Genomic DNA, 18688 nt, shown 5'->3' with positions numbered 1-18688 from the left:
GCCACCATCACTCGACCATAGACATTGAGATATCTGATTTTTAAATTCTAGGCAATCCAAAACTCGTTTGAAATTCATGAAACATGGCATGCTATCATGGAGTGGTATCAACATGCCATCATAAATTATTTGTCCCATTTGGGGCAGGTTTAGGTATAAGCTTCTCACAAACCAGAGCTTCTCACAACAAGCCTGATGGTTTCGGTAGGGAACGTTTCACCTTTCTGGATGAAACAATAGCCGTTGCCTCTTCTTGATTTCAATTTTTTCTTTAGTGTCAACATAGAACAACATGTTGTTGTGTTAAATTTTGGAATTTTTTGGGGTGCGTTAGGAAATTCTTTTGCATTATTTGAGTTTTCAATGCATTTATGTGCATAATTCAAATTTGAACTACATGCACATGCTCTAATGCATATAAATTGGTTGAAATTCAAATATGTGTCCTTGGTTGCATGCCTAGATCCCATGCAAGAAATGGGAATGAATGTCAAACAGCCCACTACTGCAGGATGCTGCTAACACGGCACTATGATCAGAGACCCTTCGACGAAACTGTGTGCGGTGTTGTAAAAAAACCTGTCAAAAAAGGCGCAAAACATTGGCGATGACGGATGCATGAAACACAGTTCAGATTTTTGTTGCATGTGTGATTCAGGGCATACGGTTCAGTTCAATTAACCGTTTGCGATGATGAGGAACAAAACGGGCTGCTAGATGAAGGCGTGTGTGATGTAGAGCATACGGTTCAGCCAGATGAACTGTTTCTGATGAGGCGGAACAACAGAAATGGGTAGCCAGATGAAGGTGTGCGATATACGGCATACAGTTCACTCGGATGAACTGTTTGCTTTGAGCCAAGAGAATAGAAATGGTTTAACTTAACATGATGTGTGTGATACGCGGCAAACAGGTCCGTAATCAGAAATGTGTGGGAAGACCGATAACAACCCAGACGATTCATGTTAACAAGCCATGTGTGTTGTGAGCAAATGATTGCTGGTATACAATTGTTAGTGATTGATGAAATCATCAGCGACGGGTTCCCTTAGTCCGTGTGCAATGTGATTTGCTCTGTCTACAGAGCATCAATATATATACTTAAAAAGACAGCATTTAATACACACATAACATTTTCACACACCAAAGTAAGCAATTACATGCATACTAAACTAGGAGAAATGAGGATCTAATCATCTATTTCTTGTTGCAATGACGCTTGCCATTGCTCTGCTTCCGGCTGGATCCTTGGCCGTTTTGGGGAAGGAGGCACTTCCTCATGTCAACGATCCACCTGTACATGTCATAGCACGTGTATGCCTCCTTGGCCGCATACACGACATGAGCTTTGTCGAGTTTCTCTATCCAGCCGAGTGCCAGGCACGCTTGTCGTTATTGCAGGAATCCTTCATGTCTCTGTAGTAGAGGTTGATGATGGCCTCGGCGAGGTGAAACAATGAGTCCTTCTCATGCTCCTTGCTGCCCCAGATCTTGTATTGGCCTTGGATGTCGATAAGATTCTGGCAGGTGATGCCTGAATTCTTGAGCACCTTGACATCGTTGGTGATGTCGACCGTAGTGAACATGTAGTGGGGGCTGTTGACAAACCTGGCGAAACGCTGGCAAGGCCTTGTGGCCAGGTAGTAGTGGTAGACGAGGACGTGGTGGCGCATGCACATCTGGGCAATGAAGACCTTGGCACGAGACCCGGCACGAGCGCGGGTGTACTCAAGGTCGAACCCGACCACCTTGTACTTCTTGTCGGCAAGCAACAGCTCCATGATGCGGATGGAGTACTCCACCCAGACCGGGTTGTTGGTGTACACCACCGAGAGCTCTGTGAACCTTCGGTGGGTGTCCACCACGGCATGCATGGTGAACTGCTGCTCGTCGTCGGCAGCCGCTTGGAGCGCCATTGGAGCCGTGCAGGATACTCTCTAAGAATTTGTCATGGTGGGTATGCTTCTTGCAATGGTGGGGCGCGATTGAAAGGTTGAAGAGACACAATGGTTAAATAGCCGCTGTAACAAATGGGGGCCAACCGGCCTGTAATCGTCACGTCTTGTCACGATGTTCATAGCGGAGGATTCCAATGCACGCCTGACAACACCGCATCGTAGTGAGGATTCCAGTGCACGCTTGAAAACAATGCATCGCAGTTTGACCACACGTGGGCTTAAAGAGGCGCCAAATGTATCATCGATGAGCCTGTTCCCGCACTACCACGCAGTTTATCGTGCAAGCTTCCCGCCCGGCTCTGTTTGCCGCGAGTCAGTTAGAAGAGGGACAAATTGTGGGCGTTTATTGGCAAAAAGCTTTGTAAAAACAAAGTGTGTGGAATGACTTCGGTCGTAAGTTTACCCGTGGGTGATAAGGTCAAAGTTACACAGAAGGGTGATGATGGACACTCGAGTGCGATAATTAATTCTGCGCTCTACAGGGCACATGGTGGAAGAAACCAACAGTGTGCAATAATGTCCAAGATCGCAGTCGAGTTAGCTATACAGATCGTGTGCTGTGAGATTGACAAGGTAAACAGATTCGAGAATGGTTAATAAAATCAAATCTAAGACCATTGCATATTAAGGTCAAAATAGTGCTGCCAATATATGAGTCTCATACGATGCCATTTCAACAATTGTACCACAAAGGCTCAAAATATTACAAGGTTCAAATTCCAGAGTTATATGGCTCAAATTCGATGATTACAAGGTTCAAACTGATATTACAAATGAAATTCAGCTCATCAGCTGCAAATGCTCGCACTGATCCACTGAACATGGATATCAGAGAGGTTCAAACTAATATTACCACTTCTAAGTCTGGTTTTGAAACCTCACATCTTTTGCAAAGGGGTCATCCACTGAGAAGTCATGTATGGGGTTGACATGATGAGTTCTGATTACTCTGTCATCTGAAGTTCCAAAATGAAATTCAACATTTTTGGAGCCAATTCTATTTTGCCGCAGGCGCCAGCGCTGATCAACAAACCATTCATTTTTTTGAAATAAATGTAGGGAAAAACTCATTACCTTCAGCACCCTTGCTCTGACAACAAAGAACCTGGCGAATATAATCTCCGGTAAGGTCCCTCGGTAGGAGTTCAAAGTAATTTCTGAGAGATGCAGATCTAGACATTCGACATGATTGTTATACTATATCACATTATCCACCACTAGGCCTAATCTTATCTGCAAAACAAGAAAACGTGTTAGTGCCTAGATGCAATTTTGAACATTACTACAGTCCTAATTGGTTTGCAAGATTTGTAAAATGCACTAACATGCCATCTTTGATCTGACATGATTAACATGGGCATTAACATGCCATCTACGATCTTCACAAGATGTTGGAGTGGATGAAAAGTTCCCTTAGAAAACTAGTACACATGAATCCAAAGGAGAAATGCATATGGATTGTAACCATATGGATCAAGCATTGTCATTGTAAACTTGGAAATGGAGACATGTAGGTACTGAAATCCTCAAAAAGAATCCTTCAGAAATCATAATACATTGGCATTGTAAACTTGGAAAAAGGTGTCACAAATTGAACTCCCTTATGGTTAACATTTAAGAGGAAAGGAACATCACCTCAATATATAGCTTCTCCAGGCACGGAAAGCATCTCAGGAAAGTGACAACTTGCTCCAGGTTGGGGACGATAGATTCTAGTGCCAAGACCTTCACTGTGCGTAATTTCGTGGTCAGGCTTGTCGGAATCATTTTCTGAATGACAGACGAACAAACATCTTCAAAATTAGAAATAATGTTAATTTGTAGAAGGAGAGGTAGAAGGCGGCTGTTGTACCTGATCGGCACTGTGGATCCAATAACAACTTCAGCGTATTTGTCAGACGAGTAGCCCAACACTGTCAATTTCGGCGTAGAAATGACATTGATTCTTGTTGGACCTACTTGATCAAGTACAAGTAATCTCTCAAGTGCAGGTGTGTCCTCAGTGACCATACTATGGTACACATCTTGTGATGTCTTCCTGCCGAACCAGCAACACATAAATAGTCTGAAGAGTCATGGAGGTGATGTGGAATGTAGACAACCCATTTATCGCCTGAAAACGAAGGTACTCGAGTGCAGTACAGCCACGAAGCAGGCGCTCCATGTCACCATTTGAGAGGTAGACGACGACGAGCTTGAGGTTCTTCGGTCGTGGTGGAATAAGAGCGGGCGCGTCATTAAGGGGGATGGCAGCTCCTGAACTTGCCGACGTGCAGCGTGGGCATGAGGCGGAGCATGGACGTTGGCAGCGAGCGCACATGCCCATCATGAAAAGTGAGCTCCTTGAGCTGATCTAGGGTGGGGGATCCAAACCAGTCATCAAGCTTGGCTCGGTCCCTGTCATTGGAACAGAACTTTCCCATTCTAAGGCCTCTAGTTGGGCCAAGGTGACTGCCAAGGATCTTGGAGAATGCATCCAAGGTTTTGCGATAGCCATGGCAGAGCTCATGGGTGTCGATGAGGTCGAGAGGGGTGAAGTTCCATAGGGGGCACCACCACCGGGAAATGACCGTTGTCCGCGCCCCACACTTGATTGGGAGGAGAGAGATGATGACTGTCAACATATCATCGAGGAGGCTGCTGATGAAGTATATGCTTGCTGGAGTCGCTTGAGGTTCTAGGTCGCCCTGCCTTCGCTTGTTGGCAGCCCCTTTCTCCACCTCCGAAGTCTCCTTATCAGCAGCACTTTCTGATAGAAATGTGAGTACAGGGAATATTTAGTTAAAAACAGGGCAATAGAAAAGTGTATTGGTAACTAGAAGTTATTGGATAGGAATATAGTAAGAAAAGGGAATAACAATTGGTTGCTTAAATACTACACAATTCATTTAACATTGTTGGGTAACTCAACATGCAGGTAGTTGAAAAGAAAACTTACTTCGAACAAAGTTAGGACGGATGATTTTGTCGAGGAAGTTAGCATATATCTCATGACCAGGCCCTTTTATGTGCAGTCCAATTTTAGTGCCAGCTTTCAGTACATAAAACTTAGAAATTTCTTTCCAAAAGCCAACGCCAAAATAGGAGTCACCAGGTTCATCAAGTCTTACAGTAGCAACGATTGTAAATCCATGGTTTGTTATGCAGTATGACATCCATGGTTTGTTATGCAGTATGACATCCATGGAGCCTTGATCTATGTAAAGGGAAAAATTGTGCACTACATAATATGTTGCATAGCAAGGGATGCGCTGCAGAAAATGGTAGGATTGTTAAAGAAAATATGGTAACATGCAAATATGGGCCCAAATTGAAAGAAGTGTACAATAGTTGAAATCGAAGGACAAAAATCTATAATTAAACAAATAGGGTAAACATGATGTCATGGAAATATATGAGTAATTGAAAGAACAATACATCATTAATTTGCCTAATATAGAAAGAAGAGGGGGGAAATCCCCTTTGACGTATATGGTGCATGTGGCACATTTTATCCAAATGTAGCAATATTTAGAATATCTTCAGGAAAGTATGCCATGCCAACAGATTTAGGGTGGGATTGAACATACCGCGCACATGCTCAAGTCGTCTGTAAAAAAGAAGAAACCAGGTGAAAGAGTCTGGTGTGATCGTGCGAAAAGTTGGTTATTCTTGATGAACCATGAGAATTCAATCTATTATTGTATTAATAGGGTCGAGCCGAACTATGGACCCTTTTACATGCGGGCAGCCCCTAGCACCACATATGGGGGCGCATCCGTCGATCAAGCTCAGGTTTATCTGGGCTGCTACAACTAGTGGTGCACCAGACACGTCTAGTCGCGTCCGTGATCTTGACGACCGATCATTTATTCGGGTTGGGGAGGCCGTTCAGTGGTTCGGCTGCTAGAGCCGCCACATATTCTTCCACATGCAAGGAACGCTCTGTATTTCCGCTAATTGAGATGACGCCACATGGACCGAGCATCTTAAGTTTAAGATAAGCGTAATGCAGAACTGCATTGAAATGAGTGAAGGCCGTTCTTCCGAGTAGTGCATGGTAGCCGCTTCGGAATGGAGAGATGTCGAAGATTAGTTCTTCGCTTCGAAAGTTGTCGGGAGAACCGAATACAACCTCTAATGTTAGAGAGCCTGTACAGCGGGCCTCTATGCCTGGTGTCATGGAATTAACACGTCAGATGTCCTTAATGCGAGGACTTAGTCGCGAGGCCAATGCATCTATGTGGTAGCTTGAGAGGGGTTGAGCGGAATCGAGAGACGCAACACAAGACAAGGGTTTAGACAGCTTCGGGCCCCGGGAAACATCATCCGGTAAAAACCCTACATGTTGTTTGAGGCTAGATCTCATTATCATTACGAGGGAGTCGTCGTTAACCGGCTCTCCTCTAGTTGTGTCTAGCCCTAGAGATTGTTTCTTGCCCCTCCCTCTTTGGGGAGCCCTGCCCCTCCTTATATATGTTGAAGGGGCGGGTTACATGTGGAGTCCAACTCGGACTTTAACTTAAACTATTTTGACTTCCTTTCCTGGGCTGTTCAACGTCTGCTGGTTTAACATTGTCTGCCGGTTTAACAATGTCTTCCGGTTTAACAATGTCTGCCGGTTTAACAATGTTTGCCGGTTTAACAATGTTTGCCGGTTTAACAATGTCTGCCCGTTTAACAATGTATGTCGGTTTAACAATGTCTGCCATCTGTCTTAACTCTGCCGGTTTAACACTTGCCGGTTTACCGTTTGTCTTAGCCATCTGCCGGTTTAACACCCGCCGGTTTATCGTCTGACTTAGCCATCTGTCTTAACGGTCTGCCGGTTTACCATCCGCCGATTTACCAAGTCCCAGCCGGTTTATGACTCCGGCCGGGTCATACCGCGGGGTATATCCCCGACATTAGCCCCAGTTTAATTTGGATTTATCCATGTTAAACTGATCCTGACCACCCTTAAGTCCTTGTCACTTACTTTATAGAAAATCCGGTTTAATATGCCAGCTTCATAATCAATTTGCTGACATTGGTTTGTCACAGAGAAATATTGTGAAGAATAACTTCTTTGACTCAGCTCCTAATGACTTAACAAAAATAATGGTCCTTGAAATCCTCATCTGATCTTCAGCCGGTTTAAGAATGTAGAACTTGCCAGTTTATAAATATTGATAACACCGGGTCATACTTGTAGTTAACATCCAGCTTGAAAATATACCTCTTTATATGACTTATCACTTGTAGCCCCCAAGTCTTAAGAAGGTAGCATAACAATAGCTTAAGACTTGCTTCAATATAAATATCACAATCTTGAAGAAATCCAGATTGTTCATCTCAATCACTAGTCAGAATTGAGTATTCCACATATGTATCCCCCAAGTGCCGGGTCATTATGCAATAATGAGCAGGGACTTTGTAAATACAATCATGTAAACTTTGAACAGCAACGTGTAGCCCCCAAGGGCCGGCTCAGTAAGATAATATTGAGCCGGGTCTTCAATAAGAGGAGCAAAAAATGACTTTGCATTAGCCCCCAAGTGTCATGGTGCATGCTTGCAGCGACATGAGACTTGCATATTTGATGTAATCTCAACTTAAATAATGTAGCCCCCAAGTTCCGGGTTGTAAGCCTGCAGCAACTTGGGGCTATTCCTTCAATTGTAGAATAAAAATCATATCCATTGATAATATGATAGCCATTGCGCTAAAGCGACTTTGAAAACCTTAATCATAATACTGGTTATTGATAACCATAATAGAAATCCAGCCATGTTGGCTATTTGAATAATATACCCAATGATTTATAAGCGCATAATTCCAATAGCGCAATCCAAATATATGATGGCGACTTATAGTCCAAAGTCAGGCCGGGTCAATAAACACCGGATTATAAGTGATTATGTACTGACAACTTGTAGTTGAAAGTCAAGCCGGATTAATATGATGACTGAGAAGTCATACCAGGTCAAAGAAACCGGTTCAACATAAAATTTGTCAAAAGAGAAAAATCTTGACAAAGGAAAATAAAACCGTGTAGTCGAGGCTGTTTGAGGACTGCCAGGCCCAAATTCGAGGCTTTTTGTGGGCTGCCAGGCCGCTGAGTTGAACCATTTAACAAAGCCTTTTAAGATGGACCTCCAACTAACCAATCACCGTATTAACTTTGACAAGTGCAGGGTCTCAATGAGAGTAACTGTCAAACGTTCGAAGGGCCGTGCCAGGATGACCTGGATAGGAGTGTCTTACTTGATGAAGGCAGGTTAACCCGGGGTTTTAGGTAAATATACCAGGCTTTCAAGCCGTGGGTCGATACCCAGCTACAAGGGTCCATTCAAACTCCTTGGTATTGGACCAAGGAGCCCCCAAGTAACATGATGAGCTGTGCTCATTGGATGCCTATGTTTGAGCTGTGTGTAGCAACAAGACTCTCTTTGGCCCCTTGGGTGTGAAGCTCCCAAGCTTTGTTGTGGCGTGATAGCCGGATTAATGGACAGAACTCCGCTTTGTAAGATGAAGCCCCCATGTAACCAATAATATGATAAGCCAATAAGGCGGGATACCCATGTTTGAACCATGCATCATGGCAACAGGTCCTCTTCGGCAACTTTTAATTTTTTGCAAGAGATAAATTCTTCTTGAACCGGGATTTTGAACCGGATTTGAGAGCTTGAAAGCTTCATGATAGATAAATTTCCTTTGAACCGGATTGTAAACCGGATATTTGGAGAGCTTCAATGAGACCGACCTCCCTTGAGCCGGATTTTCAACCGGAATCCTTTCTGATGACCCGGAACTTCTTCATTGAGTCGGGACTTTGTCATATACTTTTTGAGCCGGAAATTCTCTGACGGACTTTAAATTTTCATCAATATAACAGTAGCCTCCGGGACCGGGTTATCTTTTCCTTCAACATCCTGGGGCACTTGAATTTGCTGGAACTGGCAAGACTTGCTGAGTCATATCATCGTAGCCCCCGAGTCTTAAGATGACTCAAGGAGTTGTCTTTGAGATTCTCCGTACTTGATAGCAGAAGGTATATATCATTGGTTTGATAATGCGATGTAAATCCACAGAAAGGTTGAGGTGACTGCGGCGGGTTATAAATGATCCAGTATGAGCCGTGTCAGCAACTCGGCCAACGGTTTCTTTCAACTGGCGATTTGAAGTTAACCAAACTGTAGTGGCGGCGACTTGTGCGCCTGCCCATTGAGCTATCCAGCGTAGACAGTGGCTGATGATAACTTGCCTCCAATGTGCTGAATGAAAACCGGGCTACCCAAGCAGTGACTGGCTTTTTATTCAATAAAATAGCTCATGCAAACAGATGTAGCCCGATGTGTTGATGTAGACCCGGCCTCGGGGGCGGCGATTTGCACACGCCCATTGACAATGAACAGACACTATCCCAGCAAGCTGATGTGGACCAGACTGCAAGGGCAACAACTTGCGCGTGTCCATTCATCATATGATATGTCCCGGATTTATTCGCAGGCGGAATATTATCAATCCGTGCTCCATATCTGTGGTATAAACCACATTTGTAGTGAATAATGTTCCTGTATAAAAATACACAGATCAAAGTAATTGTTTTGTGATAAAAACAATATGTGTCAATAATATACTTAGATAAACATCACCTGAATGGACTGGATGACTGATGATCTGTACATATCGTCCATGAATAATCCACGGTGATTCCAATGGTGCTTTAATCTCTCTTTTCGAGGAGACCTTAAACCGGGGAGGCTCTTGTTTTTGATTCTCACGTATACGTTGGTGCGTAGCCCTTCACGTGGGTGGTTGGAGCAATTTGAGAAGACAAAATTTTGAAGCAGCAGTACACCTTGCTTCTTTTCCTCACGTGATAAGATATTAGGATGACCTTGCATCAGCTTTTTTGGGATTTGTGCAGCGGCACTAACATTTTTATCTTGAACTGCTCTTGGACTCTCCTCCGAGGTGCCTTGTCATTAAACATCTGATTGTAAAGGTCCAAATCATCAGAACTTCATCCAGGTGTTGAGTGCTATGAATCCTGTCACGGGCATATACTGCACCCGCATGTCTACTATGCACCAGTAGCGTCGTTCAGATCGAATCAACTTCATCAGGTGATCTCGAGTATGTAGCCTGATGTACCAGTACAGGGCTTCAAACGCCTCAAGTCTGAAACTTGTATCCAAAAGTGACAATTTCCGGTTAGCGGCCGGCGGATCGTGGATGCGCCCGCGACCACCGTAGCAGAGGCAAGCTGACCCGGGATGGTACTAGAAGGAGGGCTCGAACCAGCAGCCGCGCCCGCGACCACAGCCCCACAGCAACAGCACCCGGCACCACAGCAACAGCACCCGCGACCTCAGCGGCTCCGGTTTAAAAGGAGGGGCGGGCATGGTGACCTGGCGCGGCGACTCATATAGAGGCGGAGTAAGACCATGGCGCACGGCACAGCCATCAAAGGTGGACGGTGACATGGCGACGGGGCCGGCGGCTCAGCAGCAGCAGCTCTCCCGCTATAATGTCAGTGAAGGAGACGACAAGCCGGCGATTTAGCACAGGGCCGTGGCAAGTCTGCAGCGGAGAGGCGGACCGGCGATGCTCCGATGGCGGGTGAAGTGGAGAGGCAGACCGGAGATGCTCTGGTGGCGGGTGAAGTGGAGATGTCGCGGGAAACGGAGCACCAACGACGGCGGTTTATCTACAGATGTGGCGGTTTAGGCAAGCGGCGGCCTGCAGCAGAAGCAACCCACGGCGGTTTATGGTGGCTAGGCGAGGCGCGGTCCACTCACAGGGGCAGCGCGGCAGGGGCGCACAGAGCGGGGTCCCCCACGGCGGAGACGGCGGCAAGGCCGGTGACTCGGCGCGGATGCAGCCGAGGAAGCCCCTGGCGAAGGTGGATCAGGAGCAGAGCGCGGCCGTATCAGCACGAGGTAGCGACGATGCGGGACCTCTCGGCCGCGGCGACGGAGGCAAATCCAAGGTGCGGCGGCGCGGGTCGCAGCCTATGCGGACAGAGCGGGGCGGCAGCCGACTGGGGGGCCGTGAAGCGAGGCGGGGCGCCGGACCGTCTCGGGACGGCGCAGGCGCGGACGTGGTCCGGCCGCAACTTGGCACAGGAACATATGGCGCGAGGTGGTGACTCGATGTGAGGTCCTCGTCCGCGTCGTTGTTTGACTTATAATGGGGGGGGAGGGGGGCGGCCCCGATTGCGGCTCGACGGAGGTCATGAAGTCGACTCGGAGCAGAAGACGGCGACGGCGGTTTAGAAACCAGGGCTGCGCCAGGCGGCTCTTTCGATGGCGCTGGGCCGGCGGTTCAGGAGAACACGCAGTGGTAAAGGTGGGCCATAATGGAGGCGGCTGCGATACCTGGCGGCTCACGGCGTGGGGAAGCCCAACGCGGCAGCTTCGGTTTGGAGACCCGGCATCAGTTGACACAGTCCGGCAGGCCGGATCACCGACGGAGACGATGCAAGGCGGCGGAAGCAGGCCCGCAGCCATGGCGGCTTGGTGGTGGGTGGAGTGGCGAAGCGCACCCGCGGGCAACGCAGCCAGTCGCGGGGGTGCTCGGGAGCGGGACGGGGGAGCCGGTCGGCGACTCGGCGCAGAACCCAAATCTAAACCGCTTCCGGATCCGTGGCTCGGTCTGATGCCCACGCGCTTGGCCGGGGCGGTTCGTCGGTGCAGCAGTACAAGGTCGACTCGGAGCAGAGGAGCAGTAGGGCCGGCTTTGAAAGTGCGGGGAGGCCACGGCGGTGACTCGGAACAGAGGAGGGGCAGGACCGTAGCAGGTCATGGCGATTCGGTGCGGGTGGCGGGTTAGCGCCCGACGGTTTGATACAGGCGATTCGGGGGCGGAGCAGAGGCGCCTCGAACTTTGGCGGATTGATAGAGCAGAGGACCTGGCAGTCGGTGGCTTGAGGTAAACGCGGTCGGAGGCGGGTCAAGCAACTGGCGGCTTAGTGATGGCGCGAACGGCGGGTTAACAGACCTGAGTCCTTCTCCAAGTCGTGACTGGCTTGACCAATCCGTGCGAGTCGTGGCTGATTCCCAATTATGCGTTTTACTGCGTGTGTGAGGATCCGAATAGCAGCGTAGCTTCCCGACGAATAGTAGTATTATTAAATTGATCCTGATGGGAGTAGACGGCCTGTGTTTGATCTTCTCTTTCACGTGAGTACTAACCCGGCTACTAGTACTTGTACTGATTCTGACTTGATGCGTCAGGCGGCTCGTACCGCTGCTGGAGGCCGGTCGCGTGGAGGAGCAACGGGCCAGGTGGCGATTCAGAGTCAGCCCGTGGGCATGGCGAGTCCGGGGCCGCGATAGGTGACTCGGAACAACGCGGCGGTTCTGCGCGCCGAGAGCCCGTGCAATGAGGCGGCTGCGCGACGCAGACACGTCTGCGTTTTTCTCCGGGTCAACAATAGAGACTTGTTGGCGAAGGGAGGTTGTGGTTGGGAGGTGATTCGCACGACATAAAATGGCGACCCAGCGAGATAGAACCAAACCGGGGCGTTTCACCGGGGCGTTTTCCTCCGGAGCCAGGAGCTTGGTTGGAATTCTGCGCATCTAATCATACCTTTGAGCAAACGGATCTACCAGTGGTAGCGTAGAATAAATCTACCCTTGTTTCCGTGCACGCCGTCGTTGAAACTCTTTCCGATCTGGACTGATGAACTTTTGAAGTTGACATAGATATTTTTGTGTCGGTTCTTCTTCATCCGGTCAGTCGTTAGCTTCTCGATCCCTTGAAGAGGATCCCTTTAAGAACTCAACACCACCGTGCGCAGGCCCCACGGTGGGCGCCAACTGTCGTGGAATTAACACGTCAGATGTTCTTAGTGGGAGGACATAGTCGCGAGGCCAACGCATCTACGTGATAGCTTGAGAGGGATTGAGCGGAATCGAGAGACGTAACACAAGACAAGGGTTTAGACAGCTTCGGGCCCCGGGAAACATCATCCGGTAAAAACCCTACATGCTGTTTGAGGCTACATCTCATTATCATTACGAGGGAGTCGCCGTAAACCGGCTCTCCTCTAGTTGTGTCTAGCCCTAGAGATTGTTTCTTGCCCCTCCCTCTTTGGGGAGCCCTGCCCCTCCTTATATATGTTGAAGGGGCGGGTTACATGTGGAGTCCAACTCGGACTTTAACTTAAACTATTTTGACTTCCTTTCCTGGGCTATTCAACGTCTGCCGGTTTAACATTGTCTGCCGGTTTAACAATGTCTGTCGGTTTAACAATGTATACCGGTTTAACAATGTCTGCCGGTTTAACAATGTCTGTCGGTTTAACAATGTATGCTGGTTTAACAATGTCTGCCATCTGTCTTAACTCTGCCGGTTTAACACTTGCCGGTTTACCGTCTGTCTTAGCCATCTGCCGGTTTAACACCCGCCGGTTTACGATCTGAGTCAGCCATCTGTCTTAACGGTCTGCCGGTTTACCATCCGTCGGTTTACCAAGTCCCGGCCGGTTTACGACTCCGGCCGTGTCATACCGCGGGGTATATCCCTGACACCTGGTATTACTCCTTTAAAGGTAGTACTGCTTTGGCTTATTCTTGACGGGTCTATGCCCATTTTGCGGACAGTGTCCTGATATATCAGATTGAAACTACTGCCGCCGTCCATGAGGTCTCAAGTGAGATGGTATCCGTCAATTATTGGGTCGAGCACAAAGGCAGCCGAACCTCCATGCCGGATACTAGTCGGATGATCCCTGCGGTCGAAAGTGATCGGGTAAGCCGAACACGGGTTAAATTTGGGGGCGACGGGCTCTACAGCATATATGTCTCGGAGTATGCGTTTGCGCGTCCTTTCTGGTATGTGGGCGACGTAGATCATGTTCACTATTTTGACCTTTGGTGGAATTTTTTTCTGTCCCCCGGTGTCCGGCTGGTAAGGTTTGTCCTCGTCTTCACTTGGCGGCTCCCACCCCTTGTGTTCGGCGTTTAGCTTGCTGGCCTGCTTGAAGACCCAGCATTCTTTGTTAGTGTGATTCGCAGGTTTCTCGGGGGTGCCATGAATCTGACATGATCTATCTAGAATTTTGTTTAGGCTGGACGGTCCATCTCTGCTGCCTTAGATGGCTTTTTCCGCTGACCAGGTTGAGAGCCCCTGAATCCGGCGTTTACCGCCGTGTTGCCTGGGTTGTCTTCATTATTTCAAAGCTTATTTTTATTGCGTCGTGGCTTTCCATTGCCGTCCCTGACTTCGGATGTGCCTGGGTTGCTGGTACACTGCGGGCCAACCAACTGTCCTCGCCCGCACAAAAGCGGGTCATAAAGCTTGTGAGGGCTGCCATTGTTCTCGGTTTTTCCTGGCTGAGGTGTCTGGCAAGCCATTCGTCCCGGACACTATGTTTGAAAGCCGCTAAGGCTTCAGAGTCCGGGCAGTCGATGATTTGGTTCCTCTTAATGAGAAACTTGTTCCAAAGCTTACGGACTGACTCTCCGGGTTGTTGGACTTCGTGACTTAAATCGTCTGCATCCGGAGGTCGGACATATGTCCCTTGAAAATTAGCCCTGAAAGCATCCTCAAGTTCCTCCCAACTTCTAATGGATTTTTCGGGGAGGCTTTTCAACCACTGCCGAGCTGGTCCTTTCAACTTGAGGGGTAGGTATTTGATGGCGTGGTGATCGTCTCCATGAGCCATATGGATATGAAGAATGAAGTCCTCGATCCAGACTGCAGGGTCTGTTGTTCCATCGTATGCCTCGATGTTCACGGTTTTAAACCCCTCTGGAAATTCATGATCCAATACCTCATCGGTGAAGCACAGGGGGTGCACGGCACCCCTGTATCTTGATGTGTCATGGCATGTTTCCTACGGATGTAGTGTTCGTTGTTGATTCCAAGCTGGTATTCGATCAGTGAAGTCGTTTTGTTGACCGTGATCCTGCGTAGGAGCACGCTTCCTAGATCCATAGGTGGACCTGGCTCTTTTGTCTAGGTGCTCACGTAAATCGTGTGCTGACTTGTGTGCGGCATGATTAGCCGCTTTGTCTCGGCCATGGGGTGGTCGCTCCGGTAGGTCGGCCGTATTATTCTTTGGTGGGATGGGCTTTATAGCCTCATCATCGAATTCGGGTAGCAGCTTGCGCTTTGGGTAGCTCTTTGTGTGGCGATCGCCACCGTATTTTTCGTCAGTGTTGAGCACTTTCTTCCATCTGCGGTTGAGCGTATCCTGCATGGCTGAGGGAGTCCCGGACTAGGGGGTGTCCGGATAGCCGAACTACCATCATCGGCCAGACTCCAAGACTATGAAGATACAAGATTGAAGTCTTCGTCCCGTGTCCGGATGGGACTTTCCTTGGCGTGGAAGGCAAGCTTGGCGATACGGATATGTAGATCTCCTACCATTGTAACTGACTCTGTGTAACCCTAGCCCTCTCCGGTGTCTATATAAACCGGATGGCTTTAGTCCATAGGACGAACAACAATCATTCCATAGGCTAGCTTCTAGGGTTTAGCCTCCTTGATCTCGTGGTAGATCTACTCTTGTAACCCACATCATCAATATTAATCAAGCAGGACATAGGGTTTTACCTCCATCAAGAGGGCCTGAACCTGGGTAAAAACATCGTGTCCCTCGTCTCGTGTTACCATCCGCCTAGACGCACAGTTCGGGACCCCCTACCCGAGATCCGCCGGTTTTGACACCGACATTGGTGCTTTCATTGAGAGTTCCTCTGTGTCGTCACTGATAGGCTCGATGGCTTCTTCGATCATCATCAACGACGCAGTCCAGGGTGAGACCTTCCTCCCCGGACAGATCTTCCTATTCGGCGGCTTTGCACTGCGGGCCAATTCGCTTGGCCATCTAGAGCAGATCGAAAGTTAAGCCCCTGGCCGTCAGGTCAGATTTGGAAGTTTGAACTTCACGGCTGACATCCGCGGGGACTTGATCCTCGACGGATTCGAGCCACAGCCGAGCGTGCCGTACTGTCACGATGGGCATGATTTAACTCTACAGCCGGACAGTACCCTGGAGGCCGCACTCGAACCCGCTCCAATCTTCGACTCGGAGCCGGCCGCGCAGACCAAGGATGGATGGCTAGACACCGCCTCGGGGGCTGCAACCTCTACGGCGATAGAGTCGAACACCGATCTTGTCCCCCATGAAGCTCGTGACTCCGAGGTGCCGGACTCCTTGCCGGACTCCGGACCTCCCGCGCCCCCTCCAGTCGAATCCGATTGGGCGCCGATCATGGAGTTCACCGTGGCGGACATCTTTCAACACTCACCTTTTGGCGACATCTTGAGTTCGCTAAAGTACCTCTCGTTATCAGGAGAGGCCTGGCCGGACTGTGGCCAGGACGGTTGGGATGCGGACGACGAAGAAATTCAGAGCCCACCCACCACCCACTTGGTAGCCACTGTCGACGATCTAACCGACATGCTAGATTACGAATCTGAGGACATCGACGGTATGGACGATGATGCCGGAGACGACCAAGACCCAGCGCCCACCGGGCACTGGAAAGCCACCTCTTCATACGACATATACATGGTGGATATCCCAAAGGATGGGAACAGCGAAGGAATAGCGGAGGATGACCCCTCCAAGAAACAGCCCAAGCGCCAGCGTCAGCGGCGCCGCTCTAAATCCCGCCATAGCAAGAATGAGGATTCCGGCACCGGAGACAATAATACACCGGATAGCGCCGAAGACAACCCACTCCAGCAAGATCCAGCACAAGAGGAGGGGGACGCCATCCCTCATGAGAGAGCGGCCGAAGAAGAGGTAGAGGACTATATGCCTCCCTCCGGAGATGAGGCAAGCCTCGACGACGACGAATTCGTCGTGCCTGAGGATCCCGTCAAACAGGAGCGTTTTAAACGCAGGCTTATGGCCACGGCAAACAACCTCAAGAAAAAGCAGCAGCAGCTTAGAGCTGATCAAGATGTGCTAGCCGACAGATGGACCGAAGTCCTCGCGGCCGAAGAACATGAACTCGAACGCCCCTCCAAAAGCTACCCCAAACGTAAGCTGCTCCCCTGATTAGAGGTGGAGGCATATGATCCCGCTTCACCAGGAGACAATACGGCTGATCGACCACCCCGTGGTCGCGACAGAGAGGCCTCAAGGCCCTTCACTAGACCCGTACCCCGGCATCGCTCGAAAAGCACAAGGCCACAGGGGAACACTCCGGACCTGCAAGACATACTGGAGGATAAGGCAAGACAATCAAGATCGATCTATGGATCACGTGGGGGCCCCACGATACGTGACGATCACCGTCACCCCGGACACAGTAAGTCCGACCGGGCCGAACACAACAGACAAAGCTCTTTTGAGCTCCGTCGCGACATCCCCCAGTACAGAGGCGCCGCACACCCACTGTGCTTCACAGATGAGGTAATGGATCATCAAATCCCAGAAGGGTTTAAACCCGTCAATATTGAATCTTATGATGGCACAACAGACCCCGCGGTCTGGATCGAGGACTATCTCCTCCACATCAACATGGCCCGCGGAGATGATCTCCACGCCATCAAATATCTCCCACTCAAACTTAAAGGACCAGCCCGGCACTGGCTTAACAGCTTGCCAGCAGAGTCAATCGGGAGTTGGGAGGACCTGGAAGCTGCATTCCTCGATAACTTCCAAGGCACGTACGTGCGACCACCAGATGCAGATGACCTAAGCCACATAATTCAGCAGCTAGACGAATCGGCCAGACAATTCTGGACACGGTTCTTAACCAAGAAAAACCAAATCGTCGACTGTCCGGATGCTGAGGCCCTCGCGGCCTTCAAGCATAACATCCGCGACGAGTGGCTTGCCCTGCACCTGGGACAGGAAAAGCCGAAATCCATGGCAGCCCTTACATCACTCATGACCCGCTTCTGTGCGGGTGAGCACAGCTGGCTAGCATGCAGCAACAACCTCAACAAAAATTCTGTCAGTCCGGATATCAAGGACCGTAGTGCCAGGTTGTGTCGCAACAAAAACAAACGCCACATTAACAGCGATAACAGTGAGGATACGGCAGTCAATGCCGGATTCAGAGGCTCTAAACCCGGTCAACGGAAAAAGCCATTCAAAAGAACAACTCAGGGTCCGTCCAATTTGGACCGAATTCTCGACCGCTTGTGCCAGATACATGGCACCCCTGAAAAGCCAGCTAACCACACCAATAGGGACTGTTGGGTGTTCAAGCAGGCAGGCAAGTTAATTGCCGAAAACAGCGACAGGGGGCTACATAGAGACGACAAGGAAGAGACCCGACCGCCAAACAATAGAGGACAGAAGGGTTTTCCCCCACAGGTGCGGACGGTGAACATGATAAATGCCACGCACATACCCAAAAGGGAGCAGAAGCATGCACTCAGGGATGTCTACGCGATGGAGCCAGTTGCCCCGAAGTTCAATCCATGGTCCTGTTGCCCAATCACCTTTGACCGAAGGGACCACCCCACCAGCATTCGCCATGGTGGGTTCGCCGCATTGGTTCTAGACCCAATCGTCGATGGATTTCATCTCACCAGAGTCCTGATGGACGGCGGTAGCAGCCTAAACCTGCTTTATCAGGACACGGTGCGCAAAATGGGCATAGACCCCTCAAGGATTAAACCTACCAAGACGACCTTTAAAGGCGTCATACCAGGTGTAGAAGCCAATTGTACAGGCTTAGTTACACTGGAAGTGGTCTTCGGATCCCCGGATAACTTCCGAAGCGAGGAGTTAATCTTCAACATAGTCCCGTTCCGCAGCGACTATCATGCCTTGCTCGGACGTACCG

General features: G+C 49.4%; 1 pseudogene; it reads left to right on the top strand.

Moving 5' to 3' along the window:
* Window positions 1–10325: 10325 nt before the first annotated feature.
* LOC119339046 overlaps window positions 10326–18688 on the top strand; it is a 76507-nt pseudogene continuing 68144 nt past the window's right edge.

The sequence above is a fragment of the Triticum dicoccoides genome, chromosome 7B (assembly GCF_002162155.2).
Source record: "Triticum dicoccoides isolate Atlit2015 ecotype Zavitan chromosome 7B, WEW_v2.0, whole genome shotgun sequence".
Classification (NCBI taxonomy): domain Eukaryota; kingdom Viridiplantae; phylum Streptophyta; class Magnoliopsida; order Poales; family Poaceae; genus Triticum; species Triticum dicoccoides.
Note: the sequence above shows the minus strand (reverse complement) of the source record. Positions and strands in the feature narration are given on the sequence as shown.